Genomic DNA, 24,476 nt, shown 5'->3' with positions numbered 1-24,476 from the left:
TTATCCCTGCAGTTCCTTCTCTTCCAGCACCAGGGAAGTGACTGCGGACTATTGTAGGCCTTCTCTAGAGGGAGACGTCTTTGCATCCATTGTAATACTCACAAAAGGAGTTGGTCTAGAATTGGAATCCTCACAACAAAATGCGAAGAGTTGCTCTCCACTCCTAACCACTACTGCATTCAATAATATTCAGTAATGAATATTCCCTGGGTATGAATGTTCTCCAAGATGATTTGGAGTATCTGTATATCTCTTTCTGATGCCTAAGTATCTTTACTGGAACATGTTTCTCAACTAAACTACTTATGTCAACAGGCGCTATGATTGCAGTCTACTTTTGGTGCTGTATGTTAATGTTTATGTTGAGTAACTGAAGCACAAGTGAAGTGGAGAAAAACCTAACACATTCAAGATAACAGTCTGCAAATGATAAAGATTCTAAGATACAGAATGTTGAGCAACCAAGAATCTGAATATCCATTCATTTATCTTTCCGTTACAGCCCTTCTCAGTTCAAAACATCATCATTTCTCTAGTGTTTTTCTTGGGAGCCACTTGTTTTTCTTTTACTCTGCTAGTCTCATTTCTGAGCACAGAACTCACCATTGGAACAAATAAAGATAGTGGAATTTGACAGCATAAGAGATAATGGAAGGCAAACATTGGCAAAGACTTTTTCGTTAGGACAAGAAGCAGACTTTTTTTTTTCCTCTATTCATTTATTCATTAATTACATTGTATTACATGACACAATTTCATAGGTACTGGGATTCTCCCCCCTTCACCCCAAACCCCTCCCCCATGGTGAGTTCCTTCACCTTGATGCATAACCACAGCTCAAGTTCCGTTGGGATTCCCTAATTACAAGTTCACACCATACAGAGTCCAGCATCCCACTTGTCCAGTCAAGTTCAACGGCCTCTTAGGGAGGCCCTCTCAGGTTTGAGGGCAGAGCCAGCAGAGCGTCACCTCGATCAATTAGAAGCTCCAACATATCATCAGCAACAATCCAGGTACAATGAGCCTGGTGCAGAGTCCACTGATTGACATAGTCCATCTTAGAGTTTCCCCTTGTCCAGTTTTTCGCTGCAAACATATAGCTGAGGTGGTTGATTGATCTACTCCATAATGTTTTGATTCCTCCATTTTGTTCAGGGGAATCCCCAAAGAAACTTTGAGGTGTTCCCAGTCCAGGCTCCTACATGCACTACTAGTAAGCACAGTGCCCGCCACAGTCCATCACTCCGATCAGCTGGTGGTTGTAATCCCTGGGTTGGTTCTATTCTGAGCCCCGACCTCTTTTTATAGGACAAGTGAAAATGATCTCCTACCCTTCCGTTACATGAAGCTTGAGGAACTCTCTGGACCTCTGTCTTTTATTCATAGGGTAACATGTGAGTCATTGAACCATTGAATCTTTGTGAATAAGGCTCCATTTATTCTTGCACTTTGGTCTGTAGTCAGAATCACTCATTTGGAATGTGATCAGTAGGTACCCAGTTATCTAGGGTTTTTGAAGAGCATGATCAGAAACATGCATAAGGAAGACAAAACTGGAAGTCACAATGCTTTACTAGCACGTGGCTACTGGTATCATGAAACCAAGTGGGAAGACAGAGCAATCGTCCAGTAAAAGAAAAATCAAACTTCATGGATAACTGCAGCATAAAGAAGAAAAGAAGGGAGCAAATTCAAGAAATTCAATGAAGAATGAACAGGCAGAGGTTGGCAACTCAGCCGAAAGGGCATGGGTACAGGAGTAACTATGACATAGTCACAACCAGATTTCCCCAGAGAGTAACTGGAAATTTGTCCAATGGCCACTGGAAGCCATTGAACTTCCTGTGCCTTTTTTTTTTTTTTGCTAATAAATAATCAGGAAGCAGCAGTACCTATGAGCTTTGCAAACTTACCCCTAGAATTTGTCACTTGGGGTGGTGGTGGGGTGACTCACAGAGTATAGGACAAAATCAGAAATTTGGTGAGGCGGTACAAATAAGATATATTTCCTTAGAAAATAATGCCATTTTAGGAATCTGATTTTTATTCTTCTGCTCCATCTCTTAATGAGAATAACATCTAATATGGAAATTGCTTTTAGTCAGTGAAGCTGTCTGCACAAAGAAGTGAGGAAATGTCCCTAAAGACTCTTGAGGGAGAAGTTTAACATTGGCTACAACCTGCACCATTGGCAGGTGCCCTTTAGTTGTTTAAATTAGCTCCCATCCTCCCTTCTAGTACTCACAAATATGAGGCTATGGTACCAGATTTCCTTAGCTTTAACAATGAAATGGAGAACTTCCAATGGAGAGGGTGGGATGCCACCCAAAGACAATGGGCATTTTCGAGTGAATGAGGATGTCATTTTATCAGTTTTCAAGAGGGAATCCTTTGGCCCAGCATTGCTGGGTTTATCCCAGTGGCGTCTCCCTCTGGGTGTCTCCAGTGATGTGGCAACACATTCTTAGATGTTGACATCAAAGCAGAAAAAGGCATGATTTTGCTCAACAAACTCCAGTCAATGAAAACTCTTCCTTTACAGACCTACCTGTGCGCAAGAGGCTTTCTTCTTTTTATGAGCCAGTTTAGTCCTTGCCAAGGACATATGGAAACACCTCCCCACCCCCAAAAAATTCTAGAGGATTCTCTTACATTCTTCATTAAAGACAAACAATTTAACTCTTCTTCTGTCCCCTTTGGTTCCCCACACTGGAGGCTGCTCTTGCTTGGGGTGCTTCTTGGTGTGGAACTGTAGCCAGTATTCGTAACTTCATACAGAAAACCTAAGCATCCTTCTAGGTTGAGGCAGATTTCAGCTTGTCAGTTTTCCTCAAAAGCATGGATATGTGGATCCTTTGAATTCCCAAGTCCCTACTGGGGGGGCTGAAGGCTTTTGAATCAAGAAGGGATGTGGGATCTTGACAAAGCCCACTCTTAGGTGATTTTTTTCCCCACTGCCCACAATGGCAAAGCTTTCTGATTACAGATGTGTAGATCAGCTTAGGTTCCTAGAATTCACTTCCCCACTTGCAAAGGAAATAAGGAAATCTTCCCAATTTCTTTGTCTTCTAAGTTAAGAAGGACAATTTTGACCTTGTGACATGTTAGTTTCTAAGTCAAGTTCGGTTCTGAATGACTGCTTCTAGTATCTCAGGACACATGTGATTCATTCCCCTGGGGAAATGGGTCTAGCCTTCCTTTTCTAGAGGCTGGTTTCCCAGAATGAAGAATGTACTCATGCCTGGAAGATGAACCCCGGTGCCTTTCATTTCGCCATGAACTGATGCTAGTGTCAGGAGCACACGTACTTTTAGGACAATTTTTATTATTGAAAGCACACTGTTGGCTGTTCTTGTAGTGATCTCTCAGAATTGGTCAGTTCTCAGTGACTGGCCAAAGCCAGGACACAATAATTCCAGTCTCCCATGTGAGTGGCAGGAGTATCATTGCCGGAGCCATTTCTGTGGCCCCTAGGATCTATACCAAAAGGAAACTGAGAACAGGGACCAGGGCCAAGAACCAAATTCAGGACTCTGATCTGGGATGTGAACAATTTTCTCAGGCGTTTTAGCCACTGGGCCAAATGTCTGACCCAAGGATCACTTTTAACTGCGAACTGGCTATGCCATTACTTGATATGCTACCATTAAGACATCCCCCCATGGATCTCCCTAAGCTAGGAATAGCTAGAGAACACCGCACTTTCTACTGTTAGAATGATACACAACCAACTGAGGAGGAGGCATTGTGGCATAGCAAGTTAATCTCCAACCAGTGGGGCTAGCACCCCGTATAGATACAAAATTTTTTTGCCTGTCCCACTTCCACTGCAGTTCCCTACTGATGTCACCCACTTGGGAGATCTGAAAGGAGCCTCTGGATTTTGGACTGAGCCCAGCACAATCCCAATTATTGAGGTTATCTGGGAAGTGAATCAGCTGATGAAAGAATCTCTCTGTGTCTCTCCTTCGCACCCCCTCTGTGTGTGCATGTATAACTCTGCCTTTCAAATAAATAAATAGATCTTTAAAAAAAAAAGCTGAAAACTCACAGCGTAAATAATTTCCAAACCAGAAAACAGCTTTTCAGTCATCTCTTCTGAAACTGAGGTGTTTTTGTTCAACCTCCTTCACAATTATACCAAATAAGCCTAAAGGTAACTTTATACTGACTCCATCTTCCTCCCAAAGTCAGAACTTGCAAGAATGTTATTGCAGTATTGAACCCTGAAGCTATTGAAAGTTCTGGCATGAGAGAGAGTATTGACATAGAAGTCCTGCCAATTGGAGATCCCATGGGACCTGCACTAACAGCCTTCCCAGCCCTTTCTCAAGCCAGTCTTCAAGAGTGCTGACTGGAAGCTATGCTGTCCCATCTCCTAAACTGGATGAAATGTAATTGAGCAACATCAAATCAGAGTGCACACTGGTTGTGCCTCATCCCTTTTTTGGTGAAATGTGCATTTGGTGTATGTAGCTTGTGCACCGAGCTGGCCCCTGTTCTTTTCCGGGAGGCAGTGTAAGCAGATTTCAGAAGAAACCACTTGGCTCAGCAGTTTTAGGGCTTGTTGTAATTGGCCTGGTCTAACAGTATTCAGCAAGCTGTACCTGTGCCAAGGAACATGCGAGTGCTTCCCTGAAGAAAATGCATTGGGGTGGGTAGAAGGATCTGTGCTCATCCGGGAACCAGAGGTGGAAAGAAGTTGGGAAAATGGAGAGATTTGGAGAGGCTGTTTCCTCCCTGAGCCACAGAACGAGGTCAGGTCTACTGAGCTGCCCATGCCAGGTGGGGTGTGAGGGGTCTGGGAAGCAAAGCTCCTGGGTGGGAGGCTTTCTCCTGCCGTGGCAAACCTCCTAATTCCTTTGGGGGTAAAGCTGGCCATCCTGCCAAGCTGGGCTCCCAGCAGCTGCTCAGGGACCCTCTTTTGTCTCAGCCTGCACCCCCTTCATTTGGTCCTTGGGAAATGGGGATGCTTTCTGATGTCCACAGGCCACAAAATGTCTGCCTGTGGGCTGACTGCGCTTGACGCTCCAGAGTGTCCCATTTCTCCTACACACGTGTAAGAAGCAGGAACACCCTGCTGGCTACTGCTTTTCCTCCAAGACACCCTATAATCCTTTTCAGTTTTTACACTTGCCTGTTACCCCTGGACCTCCGTGAGGGAGGGCCTGACTGTCTGGGTGTGTTCTTAATGTGTGCCATGATCCTTGGTTCACTGTAGTTACCAAGCAAAGATGTGCTAACGGACTGTGGTAATTTGGGTTACGTAGGGATGCTTTACAGCATGGAATTTGACTAAGATGGTTATGCAGCTTCTATCACACCTGAGCACATTCGGGATATTCAATCAACACTGAACATATCCACATCTTTCAAATAAAGTAACAGTCTTTCTTGGCTGGCGTTGTGGTGCAACAGACTAAGCCCTTGCAACACTGGCAGCCCAAAACAGAGTTGTCTGCTCTGCTTCAGCTCCAGCTTCTTACGGAAGCACCTGGGAAAGCAGATAACGACAGCTCAAATATTTGCCACCCCTGTGGCACACAAGGGAGAGCAGGACGGAGTCGTTAGCTCCTGACTGATGTGATAGTCATTTGGAGAATGAATGATTGGATGGAAGGTATCAGACCTCTCTAATTCTGTCACTCTGCTTTTTTTTTGTTGTTGTTGTTGCAGTCAGGAATAAACTGTTCAGAGAAATGGGGAAACTAATTCTATGGTGGTGGTCGGGGGAGGGAGATTCTGGTATTGTTTCTGTTTCTGCCTTCTCATGTAGATCTTTTGGGGCCTCCCTTTAGCATTGCCTTATCACCTCTTGAGACCCTGATGTGCTTTTGGAAACACCCGGCTACTTCGGACTTCTAGTTGGTTTCTGTCTTCACAGCTCTCTTTCTGTTCTTGTGTTGTTCCATTTTCCTTCTTGCCTTCACTCCCCCGCTCTCCCCCCCCCATTTCCTTTGCTCACCTGGGTCAACTCTTGAGCGCCCTCTTCTGTCTTGTGCTGCCCTCTCCAGATTTGTGTTATAGCAACCACCATCTCCCTGCACACAGCACGCAGTCACCTCCAAGAGCAAGTCCCGTGCCAGCCCACCCAAAGCTTGCTTGCTTTCTTATTAGCAAACTTCTTCATGTTCATTTATGTCTGCTCCTACCCCTCTGCCCTCTTAGGCTGCAGTAGAAGCCTCACATATAGTTGTAAAAAATCACAGAAAGGGAAACCATTTCACCTATGCTTTTACAGGAATATGTGTTCTGAGTGTGTTCCCCCCGCATGGAGGTTGCATTTTTAAAAGGATTTATATTTATTGGAAAGTCAGATATACAGAGAGGAGAAGAGACAGAGTGGAAGATCTTCCATCTGCTGATTCACTCCCCAAGTGGGGGCTACGGCTGGAGCTAAGCCACTCTGAAGCCAGGAGCCAGGAGACTCTTCCAGGTCTCCCACACAGGTGCAGGGTCCCAAGGCTTTGGGTCTTCCTCAACTGCTTCTTCAGGCCACAAAGAGGGAGCTGGATGGGAAGAGGGACCACCGGGATTAGAACCGGCACCCATAGGGAGGACTTTAGCTGCTAGGCTACCACACCGAGCCTAGGGGTTGCATTTTTAAAGATATGCTATAGTTCTAACTTTTCAAAGTCCCAGTGAATCCACTCTTCTTTCTAGTCTGGGCTGATGCTAAAGGTCCTGCTTTCTTGTCCTTTGTTTCACTGTCTTGTAGATGCATTTTTGACTGTGCATGTTTTGCTTCTCTTTGAGCCCCATTAAATGGTGTGCTATCGCATGGACCAGAGGCCAGCACTCAATGCTTAAAGATATGGAAGGATGTAAGTCAGGGGTGGGGCGGGAGCAGCATTTGACAAGATGACTTCTAAACCACCAATGCCAAGTCATGGGTAGTCAGGAGGAAGAAGGTCTGGCGGTCACTTGCACAGAAAGGTGACTCCAGACAGTATTGCGGCATTGAAGAGAAGAAGAAAAGATTTAAAATGTTTTTACCATGAAAAATGACAAATGGCTGCAGAGATAGGATGTGTGTGCCCTGATTTGAGCATCACACAATGTTTATATGTATCAGAGCACGACAAGGCACCTCATCCACGTGTGTGGTGTTTCTGTAGCAGACTTTGACAGTAGTGGTGGGCATTTGACATAGTGGTTACAACGCTGCTTGGGAAGTCCACACCCATCTTGGGAGCCTCTGGCTTTGAATCCTGTCTTGACCCCCCACTTCTAGCTACCTTCTGATGCACAGCCTGGGAGGCAATGGATGAGGCATCAAGTAGTTGATCATGGGATACCTAGATTGATGTCTCAGCTCCTGGTGTAACTTGGCTCAACCCCCTGATGTTGCATGTATTTCTGGAGTGACTTGGTGAATGGGAACTCTCTCGCTTTCTGTCTTGAAAATCAGTACAATGGGTACTCAAAATATTTTCAATTTTTTTTTTTAAAAACTGAGATGTTCTGTAAAGTAAATAATTTGAGATTGTAAGGATTGTGCCATGTTGTTGGTGTTTTCCACCATACTAAAAGGCGGCTGTCCCACCCAGGGATGCCCAAATCCTGAAGTTATCTGAAGCAGTCAAACAAACACTATCATGAGGGAAAGAGAGGAAACAGCCTTATGCTTTGGAGCTGGACACTTGATAAACGTGTCAGACCACACGACCTTCCGCAGGAAGCAAAATGCTCCGGATGAGGATGCTGCACTTTGGTTCTGTACATTTTCTCCTTTGCTAGCCCAAGGCTTGTCCTTTCGCTCACAGACCCAGAGACACCGAGAGCTCGACAGGCCGCAGGGGCTGCTCTGGTCCAGCCAGCCTTAGTCCTCGGTCATCCCCTTGCAGGGACAAATCCCTGACAGCCTTCTCCAGACAGGAAGGGACCTTTTCAATACTGGACGAAACTAGCAGAATTATTTTTTTCTTGCAGTGAATCGAGATGCTTTCTGGTGGGAGTTTCTTCCCCACTGGGTTGGTACTGCTTCCTGAAGCTGAACAGAGAGAACCCCATCTCTTTTCTGGCTGAGAGCTCTTTGGCTATTAGAAGATAGCGTTCACACAGATGTATCTGCATCTGTCTCAGGAGGGACTGTTTTCCAAATTCCTCACAATATGATTAAATCTCTGCTTTACTGTTCTTATTGTACTCCGTTTTGCCCGACATGATCACAGGCAAAGAAAGACAAGAATGTTCTCCTCTGGTCAGACTCCCCGTCTCTCCCCACTCACTTTCCTATTTCTCACCCCCGGCCCAGGGCTCACTCTTCCTCACCCCACCTCTCCTCCACAATGCTCCAGGTCTCTTTTCTCTCTGAGCAACATTTCCAGATTTTGATTCCAACCTTGACAGTGGGCCTATCACACACACACACACACACACACACCACTGCTTTAGCTCCACTTGCATGCGGGAGGAATCTTTTTTTTTTCAACATTTTTCAATTTCTCTGCATCCTTGTTGCCATTTTGTTTGTTTGCCTTGAGCCTTTAGCAAAATTTACGTATCTGCAAGGCAGTTTACTTCTTACATATTCATCCCCAAACCCAATACAGGTCTGCCAAATATTATTGAGACCACAGCTAGTAAGGGGCCTTTAAGAATTCATAGGAAACTGAAGAGTTTACTTAGTGCAAAGAATGTTTACTTCAATGCATACTTTTTTTTCTGAAAGGCTATAGATTGAAAAGGAGAGACCTTCCATCTGTTGGTTCCATCTCAAATGGCTGTTTTGATTGGCCAGGGCTGTGCTAGGCTGAAGCCAGGAGCCCTGAGCGTCTTCTGGGTCTCCCATGATTGTTCAGGGGTCCAGGCACTTGGAGCATTTTTGCTACTTTCCCAAGTACATTAGCACGAAGCTGGATTGGGACTAGAACAGCCACCGGTGTCCCTACAGGATGCTGGTGTCACAGGTGTTGGCTTAACTCAGCACACCATATTGCTTACCCAGAGTTTATATAAAGCATTCCCCACGAATGTTTTGAAGACCTCTTCATACTGATTGGCTTACCATCATCATTTTAGCAGCAGCATTGTCTTGCCATGCTGTTGCTTCTAAGGACAAAAAGCCCAAGAAATAGCCATTGTTCTTAATAAGTGGAGATTTAAGATTACCCCAAGTTTACTCATGTCTATGGTTGGGTCCAAAGCTGCCACCCACATCAGGGACGTGACAGAATTTAATTGATATCTGTGGGAACTGGTCTGAGGGTCAGTTTGCTGAAGGCAATATGAAGTGTCATCTTAGCCCACCAGCCCCAGATGAAAGCCTTTTTCAGAACTGCTAGAAAGTTCAATGTGATCAGCTAAGCTCCTCCAGGCATAAACAGATTCAGAATTGATTTCTATCTCTGACCTCAGTTTTTTCATCCAAAAAATGGGGTTAATTTAATTTCACAATTACCCTCTCAGCGATGGCCTGATGGCAGCTGACATGATGTGTCCTAAGGCAGGTGGCAGCCCACAGTCAGTGCCAGCACACGGCGGTCCTTCGGCAGTCTCCTGATTTGGGGCCCTCTAACTGTGCTGGCAAACAGACAACTTCCCACCGGCCCTCTTGGTCGCTGCCTCTGTATTTGACCCGATGGCGAGTTCTCTCCTGCCGGCTGGATGTGGGTCTATCTGTCTGTGTCACGCCTAGCACAGCTTTCTCCCAGTGGGGAAGCTGATCAATGCTCCTTAATGGTGCAGCTCATTGCCCTGCACTAAGGGTGGTCAGCGAACATCACTCCCCCTTCTCACCAGGGCAGTGGAGGTCAGGAAAGCCCGGCTTCCATCTCAGCCCCACCCATGGCTTTTCTGGAGAATGGGAGAAACGTCATTTGGTTGCAAGCCTCTAGGATTCTGTTTGGAGAAAAAGAGTAATATATTATGATGTCCTATTTTGCCTGCGAGGGTGAGCTAGGATGAATGAGACTGGATCTTTCTGGAGAAAGCTATTCTTGTGAACATCCAGTCTGTTTTCAACAAGGTGGGAAGCAGTGTGCGGCCAGGATTACCCTGGCAGCAAATACCCGAGTGCCCACACTGGGCCAGAGAACTGGACCATCATCATTCTTTACTCAGACGGCAGAGACCACGCCTGTCTCTCCAGGACAGCCCTGTGTGAATGTCCTGCTTGATGATGCATCTGTGCCAGGCCGAGACTTGGACTTGAAGCCGAGGCAAATGGTTGCCAATCACCAGCTCTCAGACAAAGCCGGGGCTGTACTAGCGTATTACTCATGCCGCACTCACCTGCACCGGGAACCCTCCAGACGCCGAGAACTGTCTCCCCCAAGCATTTCCCTGATTAATTGCGGAGGCCCTCGAAGTGCAGGCCTCCCGGTGGCTGCTGGCGGCTGGAGCCGGCCCGCGCCCTCTGAAGGGACCCAGCCGCAGAGCCTGCTCGCCCTGGCCTCACCCTCCTCCCATCCAGGCACCGGCCCAAGCGGGCTCTGCCTTGCCGTGCCCCGCATCTCCCACCAGGGGGAGCCCCCGGAGGGCCGCCGGGGCTGCGGAATTTGGGAAGCGCTGAAGTTTTCGGCTTCTGTCCTGTAAGGCTAGCTGGTTTTCACTCACCCCACTGTGGGATTTCTTTGTTGCTTCTTGGGGTCTGAGGTAACACTTCAGTCAGCTGCAGGCAGGAACTACAGCTGAAACTATTTTTTACTGTGTGTTGTTATTTGCCTGCCTCAGGAGGGAAGGAAGCAAAGTAACAAAGAGCCTGAAGATATACACAGCTCCCAGGCCCTGGATGGAGGCTGGCGGCGTCAGGCAGACAGAACCAACAGCCTTCGTGGCTGCGGACTACAGGTAGGACCCGGGAGAGGATGGCTCGGGGGCTCCAGGGCTGAGGACGGGGCTGGGGTGGGGTACACAGAGCCTGGAGAAGTAGATGGAGAAGTAGACGTGTTCCGCCGAGATGAGAGTGCAGTGACTGGCTCTGAGGGAATGCAGCAATGAAAGAAAAGAAAAAAAAAAAATCGGCCATGGGGTATGATGCGAGCGGGAGAGGGAGGGTCTGGGAACTGAATCAGAGACTTGAGTTGGTTTGAAGTTGGTTCCAACGTGGCGTCCCCAGACGCTTCAGGAGACGAAGATTGACAGCGAGTTGCTCAGCTGCACCAGGAAACTGGCGGTGAGTAGGTGTGCCTCACAGAGGACCTGGTCACACAGCCACACCTACCGCGACTCTGACCTCAACCGGAAGGAATGCTCTGCTGGTTCGGGTGGCATTTCCAGCTTTCCTCCCCTCTAAACTACTTCACACTTTCTTCCTTCCTTTCTTCCCCAGTGGCGCTAGGTAAGGCCTGTTTCTTTCACTGGCAAGATTAGCAAAGCAAGGAAACATCTGAGTTTCCTCTCTCTTTGTCTATGAAACAGAGATAATAATATATTGCTGATGAGCCTCACAGGGTTTTTCTGAGGGTTGATCAGGAAGAACAATGTGGAGAAATGCTCTTAATAGATTATAATTGCTAGCTAAATAGAAGATGGCATTAATAATAATTAATCAGTTAATATTCCCTTCCCATTCCCAGCTGGGGATTTGCCTAGTACTTCAAAAAGTTCATGGAGAATGGAATTCAAACACAAGGTTTATCTGCGAGGACTTCAGAAATCAGGGGAAATTCATATGCTAAAAAGATCATACCAGGACTGCGACTTTTCTTGCGCCAAAATAAATGTCTCTTTTAATCCCACCTCCACAGATTTCTTCATGTATATCTAATTCCACTCTTTGTGGGAGAGTTTGGATTCCACCCGGTGTTTTCTTAGCACTTTTCAGAGTGCAGCAGATAAGTGGAAAACATTATGTTCTTAGGGTCTGAGCCACCATGAACTGTTCTTCTTCCTAACCTTGAATCCATTTTTCTATTGCTCAAAATGCAGATAATGATTGATGGTGTCTTCCTGGCTGCCTGGGAGTAGGATTTGTCTGTATCCTGGACCCTGCAGCTCTAGTCAGTGGCACACGTGCCTCAGGTACATGATCAGACTGAATGTGCTTGGGGGGAACACGCGAGAGGCTCTGCTAATAGTCCCATCGCTGTAGTCCCTGCCTGGTGTGTGCTTTCTGGGTCAGTTGTCCCCTTGTTATTGAAGTGGCTCAGCTGGAAAATGGCTCAGAATGGGGCTGGCTGGTAGAACCTACCTGGGAAAATTGAAGGCGGCTTTGATGCCTGGAGACACGTTCGGTGTTCCCCTGGGTTTCTGAGGTTGTGTGGTGGATGGGGAAGGCAGTGTAGACCAAAGCCACATGACTTGCTTGTCTTCTTCATGTACCAGATACAGGTGTGGCTCCTCTTCCCCCTTGCTCCTAACGAGTCATAACTCTTAGGGGGCTGTGGCACTGCTAGGCCTCAGAACTCTGCCGTATGTTTCTTACTACTGTATCACCCGTATTTTGCACTCTGAATTATTTTAAAAGCTGACTTTCCCCAGATGTTAATATACTTTTTCTACTTTTCATGTCTACCCCTTAACTAATTGCTTGAATATGGATGGATATGCTGTTTTCAGTCACCATATGCCCAATCACCCTCAAAATCCTAGCTCAGTCACATGTATGGATGTGCGATGTGTACACGGCCTATTTGTGTTTTTTCTTAAACCATTGAACACATGTAAGAGGGCTTTGGAAAGTTCATGGAAAGTTGAGAAGTTCATGGAAATAAATTAAAATCCATGCACAGAATTTTTGCAATGCATTTTCCATGAATATTTTGAAAATCCTTCCTACATATATTCCTTCTCCTTTTAACATGGTACTTATACTCAGTTTAGTACAAAATATGTGCAAATTATTGTTTTAACAAATAACAAATATCAGTATCCACATGGCATGCTCACTTAGCAGAGTTAGTGAGCAAAAGGATCCTACCCATTGCTGTATCAGAACTTTGGCTACTTTTGAATCCAAGAGTGACCACAATTCATGTGATTAAAAGAAAAATCAGGGATTAGTTTCTTCCCTGTTCCTAGCAATGAATATCAATAATTTTCTTCTCTTAGACAGTCTGTCAGTAGCTTCAGATATTTTTAAATGAGTTTTTAAAAGTACATTTGCAAAGTCAATTATTTTGAATCTCATCTGAAGCAATTAAACAACATCCTGACATTTAAGGTGATATTTTTCCCACGTAAAATAATTATAAATAATACTAATTATGAACAAATCACTTGGTTAGTCTAAGTCTGCTTCAACCTTTAGGTTAATAAACCAATCCATTAAAATTCATCTTGCTCAAAGGACCAATTTGTTGAAAAAAATGTAGCGACCTTTCACAAGTATGATTAATATTTTCCTTAACCATCATCAGGACTGTCTTTCCCTGAAGACAGTGTGGTCAAGGATGTGTGGAAAGCTCGGGTTTGTTTGTGCTTCTCACTCGTATTTCTAGGGAGGTATGTAATAATGGGGAGAGGGGACAAAGATGGAGATAGTCATGTACAAGATTAAAACTCTGATTTCAAAATATGACACCAAATGATGTCTGAAAATATTGGGACAATTGCTCAGAAATCTTAACTTCTTCGTGCCAGAGAAAGAGTTGAGATATCCGCCCTTGCCTTTGGTGTTTCATTCTCACTGAAGGTGTAGAGTAGGGATTTTCAAACATGACCTGTGGGCCAAATCCAATCTAGCTCTTGTTTTGTAAATAAAGTTTTTTTGGCACATGGTATACCTATTCAGTGACATGCCACCTGTGGCTGCCTTCCTACTACAAAGGCTGAGTTGACTAGTTGTATCAGAGCTTAAAACACTCATTACTGGACCCTTCCAAAGTTTTCTATCCCCTGGTATAGGATCTAATGAAAAGCAAAAAGCCATCTTTGAACAGCAACTAATATTTGAGCAGCACTGTAGAATCTGTTGCCATTGTAACAGTATTGCTATCTTTACTTAACTGATGGAGGAACTGAGAGTTCTCCAGTGTCATTCAGCTATTAAATGGCACAGGCAGAACTTGTCCTCTAAGGAGGAAGTGGCTGTCTCTAGGAAAGCAGTCAAGGAGATAGCTTTGAAACTATAAGAAAGGCTGCCTGTGTCTTGCATCCATACAGATGAATCGGTGCCAAAAAACAATGAGGGAACGAAGCTGACAACAGGCTGTTCTCTCTGCATCTGACCTTGGCCTGGATACTCTTGACCTTGTCTGCGTCCATGTCCCCATTCTCATCACCAGAGTTATACTAGTAAGCAGAAAGGAAAGCAGGGTGCTTAGTCACCAAACAGAGCTAAGCTCTATTGCACCAATTCTCATTTATCCACATCGAAGGAATGTGTATCTGCCCTAAAACTGACATTGTGACAAGGATACATCAAAACAGTCAGTAACCAAAAATCCTTTGTTTTTCAAATGTGTTATCGTTTTTAAAAAGTTGCTTTTCTAAATAGTGGATACCCTGTTAATTATATTTCTTTTTATTCAAGTTAACGTCAATAGTGTATTTTTCCCTTCTGAGCTGTAATTTTTATCATGAAAATAGGCCACAAGGTGCTAGATTGCAGAAGGAAGGAGTCTTAAAATGCAGACCTTACAAACGTTATGCAAAATACAAGATCAATAGATTTAGAGGTAAATATGCTTGTACATATAGTTACCTAGAGGACCTATGTAACAGACTATCATACCAGAAAATGAAGATACACTGCAGTATGCATCCCTTCTCCCAAATCAAAGATGGACTCCCAATGAACTGCTAAATATATCTTAACAATAGGATGCTGGACTCTCTGCCGTTGTCTGTAACAACAGTGTCAGGATACATTTAAATGGAAGAAAGATGGACTTTGACTGTTGCTGAAGAACTATACTAATATAATAATAAAGCAGAAAACAGTGAGGGGGAGCAGGTGGAGATGTGGGGAGGGTGGAAGGGAAAATACCTGAACCTATGGAACATAACCTATGGAATCTATGGAACCCATGGAACATAAAAGGTGAAAATTTAAAAAAAAAATCCATAAATTAAAAAAAAAAAAAGAATGTAAACCTAACCTAACACTTGAAGTCCATAGATACAAACACCACTGGTTTGCAAGGATGAAAGATTTATTGTTTTTTAAGATTTATTTTTATATAAGATGTAGGTTTACAGAGAGAGAGCGCGCTATCTCCCAGCCACTGGTTCACTCCCCTCATGCCCCCAACAGCTAGAGTTGAGCCAAGTCAGTCTGAAACCAGGAGGCAAGTGCTTCCTCTAAATCCTCCACATAGTTGCAAGGGTCCAGAGTGTTGAGCCATTCTCCTCTGCTTTCTCAGGTCACAGACAGGTAGCTGGATCAGAAGTGGAGCAGTTGGCACATGAACCAGCACCCATATGGGATGCTAGTGCCATTGCCAGAGGATTAGCCTGTTAAGCCATTGTGCTAACACATAGTTTCTTAACATTATATTTTATTGGAAAATAAGTGAGATATAAATTAAGAGAGATAAGAATAAGAAACTCCCACATTCAACCATTCCCAAAACTCCAAGTCAAAGGTAAGGATTTAATTAAGTGAACAAGGGTTTCTACTCAACCAGCTTTCATTTCGTAGTTTCCATTTTATCAGTACCACTAGGAGTTAAAGAAGTATCTCATTGATCAAGATTTAGTTTCTTCAGGAAATTGTTTATTAGAGTGAAGAATATGCACATTTGTGCTTATTACACACAGTCTAAATGAGCAGTGGGATGGGAAGAGAGATTGAATCTTAAGCAGGCTCAAAGATGAAGTTATTTTTCCTTGTGGGACAATCATGGGAGAGAGGTATTGTGCAGGAAGAGGTAATTAGTGATATTTTAAAGACATATAAGCTTGAAACACTTGGGAATGGAAGAGGGTTGGCACTGTAGGAAGAAGCAGAGGGAAGGATGAGACCCAGCAGGGGTAGGGTGTGTGTGTTCTTAGAATGCCGTTCCCTTTAGGCCAGGCACCTGGGAATGTGGAGAGGGAAGCAGATCAAAGGCAGATTCTTGAGGCCCAAAGTAGCGGGTTAAAAATCTGTTCTTTACTGGGTAGGGGGCAAGAACTATTGTGTCTTAGGTGTTAGAAAAGAATTCAGAGACAAGACAAGAAGGGCGGACATCTTTGTCTTGTGCTGTGGTGGCTAGACTGCTTCTCCGTCATGACCCTAACTACTGTAGGTTAGAGCATCAGATGAGGACCTCTCAGGGGCATTTATTTAGTGGAGTGTCAGTGGCATTTACTCATAAAACCAAAAAGCCATTGGGGCCAGAAATAGGGATTTTGGTTACTTCCCCAGACAGGATGCAGTGCGGGTGATTATACGTGTGATTCACTGAGGCCAGAAAACAAATCCTCCACAAACACTCCCTTCCCCTCCCTTCCCCCTGCCAAGCCCTGTGACTCACAGCAGCTTCAATACGATTCGTGGAAGGTTCTAAGTTGAGGCAGGATTGGTGTGAGGTTAAATCGTGAGTTTTTAATATTTGCTGTGAGAAGAATTCTTAGTCATTGTTTCAATCATACAAGCAGTAAACACATGTTAAATTCCTACTGTTTCATGTGTCAAAAATATGGCATTGTGATATATAGCTCCTGATATAAAATATCCCCCAGTTTGGTGTGAAAATAGATATAACATGAGTAGTAAAGAGAGTATTCTGTAAATATAATAGTAGAAGAATGTGAGCAGTGCTAAAGGTTCAGGAAAAAGACTCATAGCTGTGTTGGGAGAAGCAGGGTAGCAAGCGATATGGACCATAAAGAATAACTGCCCATCGTTGTTCATTAGTTATTTCCAACAATAATCACTGAGCACATGTTACATGTGTTAGGCGTGAGCTTTCATGCTTGCTTGAAACTTACAGTCCTATAAGAAGACTTAGGTATTAAATAAGTCTGGGAATCAGCTAAATAAGCATCTGCCCTCAGGGAGTTTACATTCCAGGAAAGGAATATTTCAGAGAGCAGCGACGAGCATCTTATTTCAGTGAAGAACAATGTAAGCAAAAGCAGCGTGATTCAAGTCCTCTTGGAAAGAATGAAGAAAGTCACTTTAAGGTTCAACAGGAGGGTTTACCCACAGGCCTGGATTAATAGGCTGGGGAAGTTTCTTGACCACCATGGCTGGAGTGGGCAGACGCAAGATGCATGCCATTCTTCTAGAAAGGCTCATTAGCACTGCTAGAATCCCCTGACATTCTAGTCTTTGCAGTAGCAGTACCTATCAGGCAGCTGGAGTCATTGATTTAGGGCTCCGGCTACAGTGCCTTGGACTCATGGATCGTTTTTGCTGTGCCTTTGCTTTGACTCTTCTGCAATGATAGTCTCAGACACCAGCTACTTCTTTTGCTTAAATAATATTCAGGTCAAATTCTGCAGCAGCCAACTCTGCCTTGGAGGTCAAACTTGCTTTTCACTTTTTCAGGTTGTCTCCAATAACCAGGCCACAAGGTACTTACTGTTATGGTACTCACTGCAATGGAGTGTGACCTATATAAGGAAGAGAAATAGGACAGAAATAGCTCTTCTGCCCATCACAGGCTTGGGCAAATCCAGCATAAGCCATCGCAGAATCACAGACCTGGAAGACATTGGAAGTGACTTAAGGTGATACTGGCACCTGCCTCTAGGCAGAAGCATGCCTGTCTGTGAAGTTAATATAAACTCTTGAACTCATTATTTTAACAAATGCAAGGAAAAAAATACCCATCTTGAAGAGTATGATTTCCTCCAGGATAGTGACGCTGCACAGCCTTGGGCAAAACATCTTTGAACATGGCATGTTACAGTAGACCTCAGAACCTGCAGCATATCAACATACTGAGTAGAGAAAATCATTGTCTTTAGATTGTATTTTGTGTTTTTAAAAAATAACCAAGTGTCATATCCAATTGGTCCAGCTTTGTATCACTCTTTTTTATTTTTAGTAAAAATGAATTTAAATGCAGTTATAAAATTCCGAGCTGGTGTTTTTCTTTGCCTCATAACTGACTCAAAAGGTACCTAGTGGCAATTGCAAAAGTAATAAGTGCAAATTCTTGCAGGTGGCTACTATGATGATATATGGGCTTTGGAATCTTATAGTACATCTCCCTAGATTTGGTGAACTCTGAGGTCAAGGAGCATGACCTATTTATTACAAAGCACCCACCTAATATAGAGGCAAGTACCTATCGGGGACTATTTTTTGAATGAATTAAAAAAAATAATAATGTCAATACTTTATAGCCAATATGTGAATAATTTTTCAGGTTGATTTTTTTTAATTGAGGCTACTTTGCCAGGCAAATACAAAGAAGGCAGTCTGTAGTGGATGGGATATCATCCTGCAAAAAATGTTCAGTTTCTGGTGTTAACTCTTACAGTAAGATAGTTAGCCTTAGGAAAGGCACTTAAGCTTTTTTGTACTTCACCTTTACATAAAGCTATTGAACTAGATGATAGGAAAACGTCTATTTGAGAAATAAAACCTGTTTGTGTTAATCTCCATGTGTAGCAGGTCTAAGCATCTGTCAGGACTCCTGTGCTTTTGAATGATGGAAACCCAGCACGATCTAGCTAAGGTTCAACAGCCAACTTCCAGGAAGGATAGAGGCACATGATCCTCCAGAAAGAACTGTAATCAGAGGCCCACGTCCTTGGTGCTTGGCTTCTCTTACTGAATCAGCTTTGTTCATGCAGATCTGTTGTCTCCTTGCGGCTGAAGAAATGCTGCAAAGTCTCTGGGAAGTCTTTTGAGGCAGGGAAACAAGGTAACAGGACAAACTACTGCTCTTGGAAGCCCTAGGTTAGATGGAGACCAATGCTTTCCTTCATTTCAACCCAGCCTTACATTTGTCATCTCAGCCCCATGAGCAGTTTGGTAACTTCCTTCTTTTTTTTTTTTTCAAAACCTAAACACCTTCATTATCTTTGGGACCTGTCTAATCCCTACCTGTGTAGGCACCCAAAGCATATTGAACCCACATGCACTGGGGAACTACAATTGATGTGTTGCTTTTTGTGGTCTCTGATGGATTAAAAAATATCTTTATTTGAAAGGAAGAGTTATGAAGAGAAGGGGAGACAGAAAGATCTTGCATCTATTGATTTACTCCCCAAATGGTTGCAACGGCCAGAGCTGAACTGATCTGTAGTCAGGAGCCAGTAACCTCCCCTGGGTCTCCCATGTGGGTACAGGAACCCAAGCACTTGGGCCGCACTCTGTTTCTTTCCAGGCTGTGACCAAGGAGCTGGATAAGAAGAGGATGAGCCAGGCATGAGCCTGTACCCATATGGGATGCTGGCACCACAAACAGAGGCTTAGCTTTATATACCACAGCACTAGCTCTGATTGATTTTTCTCTCTGAGAATACTGAGAACTCCTCAAATTCTCTACTTGCCTCAACTGGTTTTGTGTTATGTTATTTACTGTTATTTATCCATCATTCACAGTCTATTTAGTACTATATTCTGGTTTCCAAGGGCAGTAATATCAGATTCCTGTTCCCCAGGTGACTAAGTGGAAAACGTTCACAGTATGGTGGGAGGAGTGCAGCACGGACATCAGTGCTAGGTGTTACAAGAGCACACAGGCGATGACTCTGCCTAAACCAGGGATGAGACGAGAAGCAGGGGAAGTGATGGAAATGGATGACCACCAGCCTGTGCCAAGTCCATGGACTGTGACTGCTTAGTCTAGAGGGAAAAAACATTATCTGTAGTGACAACACAGTATGGGAAATTCAGGAGATTCCTGTAAAGCTTCAGTCTCAGTAAGATAGACAAGAACACGTGAAACAATTAGAAAATAATTATTTTATATTATTTTATATATATAAATATATATTACGTATTATATTTATATACTATATATTTAAATATTATATATTTATATGTTATATATAATATATATTATATTATATATTATATTATATGTTATTCTATATTATATAATATATATTATATTATATTATATATGTGATAGACAAGAACACGTGAAACAATTAGAAAATAATTATTTAATATTATTTTATATATAAATATATATTATATATTATATAATACATTTTATATGTTATATTATATATTATATTATATATACTATATACTATATAATATATTATATTATATCATATATATTATATTATATTATATTATATTATATTATATTATATTATATTATATTATATATATTATTTTATCTATTATATTACATATGAAAGGTTTGGGATCACCATTCACTTGTCCAGAAACTCTCCCAGAAAATGTAGGTCACTGATTTACTTCATGAATAGCTGACAGAACAAAATCTGAAATCAAAAAGTCTGAATTTCAACCTTGCTCTTCCAGGTATTACTTTGGTGACAGTTTCTCCAACTCTAGTTTGGGGGTCCTAGAATGAAGACGCTAAGCACATCTCTGAAAGTTACACTGAGGATAAAAATAACAAATGTCAATAAAAATTCTCACTGAACTGTAAGGGATTATATAAACATAGGTTATTCATTAAGTCAGGAGCAGGCGCTTAGCCTAGTGATTAAATGCTTGTGTCCCAAGTGGAGTTCCAGGGTTTGCTTTCCAGTTCTGGCTTTTAATTCCAGCTTCTGTCAAGATGGAACCTGGGAGGCAGCAGTTTTGTCTCAATTAAAAGTGCCATGTGGGCCCGCACGGTGGCCTCACCTTGTATGCGCCAGGATCCCATATGGGTGATGTTTCTAATCCTGGCAGCCCCATTTCCCATTCAGTTCCCTTCTTATGGCCTGGGAAAGCAGTTGAGGATGACCCAAAGCCTTGGGACCCTGCTCCCAAAAGGGAGACCAGCAAGAGGGTTTGGGTTCCTGGTGTCAGATCGGCACAGCTCCGGCCACTGCGGTCACTTGGGGAGGGAATCATTGGATGGAATATCTTTCTCTTGTCTCTTCTCCTCTCTGTATATCTGACTTTCCAATAAAAAATAAATCTCTTAAAAAATGCAACATTCATGCTGAAAGATCTTTCTCTCTGTCTCTCCTTTGCTCTGTACTTTGCAATAAAATCTGACTTTGCAATAAAAATAAATGAATCTTTTTTTTAAGTGCCGTGTATGTAGGGCATCTGGGTTACATTTTTGGTTCTGATCCAAGCTCAAACTTTTAATGCAGAGCTATTGAAGAGAGGGAGCCGAAAGGCAAGAGGTATCTTTCTTTCTCTGTCTCTCAAAAAGTTAATCTTTGTGTTTTATTTTTATTTATTTAACATGGAGGGGCAGAGAGCAAGAGAGAACATTAAGGAGCAGAGAGTGCAAGAGAGAGAAGTGTACCAGGAGTTTTTTGATTACCAAATGCCCTCGGCAGTTGGTACTGGGTCAGACTGAGGCCAAGAACTCAAGCTGAGCCTTTCATTTGGGTGACAGTGATTCAATACTCAAGCCATGCTCTGGTGCCTCTCAAGGTGTAATTATCAGGAAGCCAAATTGGAGGAAGAGGTGGGACTTGAACCCAGGCACCTTGATGTAGGGTTCCCAATCACTAGTGTAAGTGACTGTGCTTCAACATTTGCCATTCCGGATATTCTTCAAGACTGTATCTGTACAATAGAACCTCATTTATTGGCAAAGATATTTGGGAGGTATGATGTGAATATAGTTATTTGGGAATGCTTGTAATTAGAGGTAAGTTGGGGCTGGTCCTGTGACATAAGTTAAGCCTCTTACTGCAGTGTCAACATCCCAAATGGGTATGGTTTGGGTCTTGGCTGTTCCACTTCCAAGCCAGTTCCATTTGATATGCCTGGGAAAGCAGTGAATGATGTCCCAAATGCTTGGGCCCCTACACCCATGTAGGCCACCCAGAAAAACTCCTGGCTCCTGGCTTTGTCCCAGATCTACCAAACAACTGGAGAGTGAATCAGCAGATGGAAGCTCTCTCTTTGTCTCTCCTTCTCTCTGTAAGTTCGTTTTGAATAAAAATTAATATATGTATTTTTTAAATCATAAGTTAATTTTACTTACTGGCTAAAAGTCTTAGTTAGTACTATTGGTAAGTGCATAAAATATGTGGGTTGACAGGGCTTTTTAGTACATTTATGACTCCAAGGATATGGTAGTCTGACTCAGCTGTATCCGTGATCTGATAGGAATGGAGTAGCTTGGGTTTTCTGATTAGAAGGGATTCTCTCTGCTATGCTGACCGCTTTCTTGAAAATAGACATTTCACTTGAGACTCTCTTTCAATATACTGTAAGAGGCGCACTTTTCCCTTCAATGTCTTCATTTTCTTCTCTTTAAATGATCAGAATTTATAACACGAGGACAGCATTTTATTTTAGTTATTATTCCAAAACTTTATTTATTGAAAAAACACAGTGACAGAAAGGGAGAGACACAACTTCCATCCACTGGTTCACTTCCAAATATATGTAATAGCTGGGGTTAGGCCAGGTAGAATCTGGAGGCCAGGCCTCCTGCAGTGTCTCCCACACAAGTACAAGAACCCAAGTTCTTGGACCGTTTTCTGCTGCCTTTCACGCACATAAGCAGAGCTGGCTAGGCAGTGCAGGGAAGTGGGGACTGGAGTCCCTCTTTGTGGTGTAGGATGTGGACACCCCTAGCAGCAGTTAACTATACACGCCTGTCCCAATAATGGCATTTTAAAGTCACACTCAGATAAATGATCTTTAGGGAATTGTGACTTTAATATACTTCAAAAATTTCATTTAAAATGGGATTGAAAGATCGAATTTATTCTGGTGCGTTTTTTCTCATAGCACATGGGAAACATGTATTATGAAGAACACTATGCATGGATTTAAGAAAAAGTTTGCACAAAAACAACTCCTACTTTTAGTTCCATTATGTCGTGGATTTGTTAACGCTTTCTGGTATTCAGTGTGAATGAGTCCTACCTTCTGATGAGGTGTGGGGAGCACACTGAACAAATGCAGAATCTGAGCTCTTCGAGTCCCCCTCAAAGACAGTGGGTAGAACAGGCTGTGCGTCATCTTTTCCTTCATCTTGTGTTTCCTTGGTTCTGTAGCAACCTTGACTCTCTGGCTCTCTGTGAAGGTGGCACTAAGAAGCACACAATTAAATGCCAGAGACATGTCATTCCTCCTCTGCAGTGAATTCAGCGAGCCTATATTTGAAGGCTCATCACTTCCAGGTATGGGGTCAGTGACATGGTCAGTTGGTAGTCCTGTCTCTTCACTCACTCTTCTGTCCATTTGGATCTAACTCTCCTGAAAGTTACCTTTTATAACTTATGTAAGGATGGAGAACACAACGGCTTTCTTGGAACAAGAGGTCTATGAGATATCAAGACAAATTCCACAAAGTCAGCAGGTATTCTAAGGTCAAACAAGTTTAAGAAATCCTATGTCTTCATGGGAGATGCCAAATGCATATATGTGTATGTAAGGTTTTTAAGTAAAATAGGCAGAATATTTGGATTCAGGTTTCCCAAAGTTATTTGCTCTGAAAATGGTGACATTTTGTATTAGTTGTTAACAATTTGAATGTGTATTGTTGCTAGATAGTAGGAAGATAATATTAATAGAGAATGTTCAGCAAATGATCCTATTAAAGGTTGAATGCATACTGAGAATAGAAATGGCAAACATTGCTTAGATAAATCTTCTAAACAGGGAGTGATGTTTACCATGCCAGAAGCTTTTTAAAGCAAACTCTTCCTAGATTAAATTGGAGGAAGGGGTAAGACAATCAAGGTTTTACTCCATTTATCCAGAAAAGCATTACTCCCAGGATTAATTTGGGGACATTTCTTCTTCTTTGCTGTTACACTGGGTAGATGTCTTAGAAAAATCTCTTGATAATATTAAAATTGACTATTTCCCTCTCTCTGCCCTGCCCTTTTCTTAATAAAAAATGAGCATGAGTTTTATTGAGAACTGTTGTAGTTCTTATTTGATGAGATCCTACAGAAACCTAGCCAAGGGGAAGAGTAATGGCTAATAGAACTACAATCAAAGAAAACTCCTCTCTTTCAACCTTTCTGTTTCTCTGAGGTCATTAGCCATATTTTTAAGAGAACCTTACCATTAAAGGCTAAGATTCCATTTTCTTTTCACAGGCTCTCCAAAGTATGTTTGCTTCCTACCCACAAAATAGCCAGGAGGATAATAGCAAATATCATGTGCATAATTTTTAATGATTTTTTTTATTCGAAAAGAAGATTTATAGAGAGAAAGAGGAACAGAGAGAAAGATCTTCCATCAACTGATTCACTCCCCAAGTGGCCACAATGGCCAGAGCTAAGTTGACCTAAAGCCGGGTGCCAGGAGCTTCTTCTGGGTCTTCCACACAGGTGCAGAGTCTCAAGGCTTTAGGCTGTCCTCTACTGCTTTCCCAAGCCACAAGAAGGGAGCTGTATGGGAAATAGAGCAGCTGGGGCATGAACCGGCCCCCATTTGGGATACTGGTACTTGCAAGGCAAGGATTTAGCCACCAGGCTACTGCACCAGGCTTTGCATAATTTTATACCTCCTCCAAGAAACTTTCCTCAATCCATTTTCTACTCAATCACAATTTATTCAGTCATAGGATATTATTCTGCCTACA

General features: G+C 42.9%; 1 long non-coding RNA gene across 1 annotated transcript in view; it reads left to right on the top strand.

Moving 5' to 3' along the window:
* Positions 1-10,541: 10,541 nt before the first annotated feature.
* The window catches only part of LOC105941825 (uncharacterized), a 45,149-nt gene continuing 31,214 nt past the window's right edge, over positions 10,542-24,476 (top strand). Inside the window, exon 1 of the long non-coding RNA XR_001168197.2 lies at positions 10,542-10,794. This is a non-coding gene — a long non-coding RNA (uncharacterized LOC105941825). The remainder of the gene's footprint in view (positions 10,795-24,476) is intronic.

The sequence above is a fragment of the Ochotona princeps genome, chromosome 4 (genome assembly GCF_030435755.1).
Source record: "Ochotona princeps isolate mOchPri1 chromosome 4, mOchPri1.hap1, whole genome shotgun sequence".
In the NCBI taxonomy this organism is placed as follows: Eukaryota; Metazoa; Chordata; class Mammalia; order Lagomorpha; family Ochotonidae; genus Ochotona; species Ochotona princeps.
Note: the sequence above shows the minus strand (reverse complement) of the source record. Positions and strands in the feature narration are given on the sequence as shown.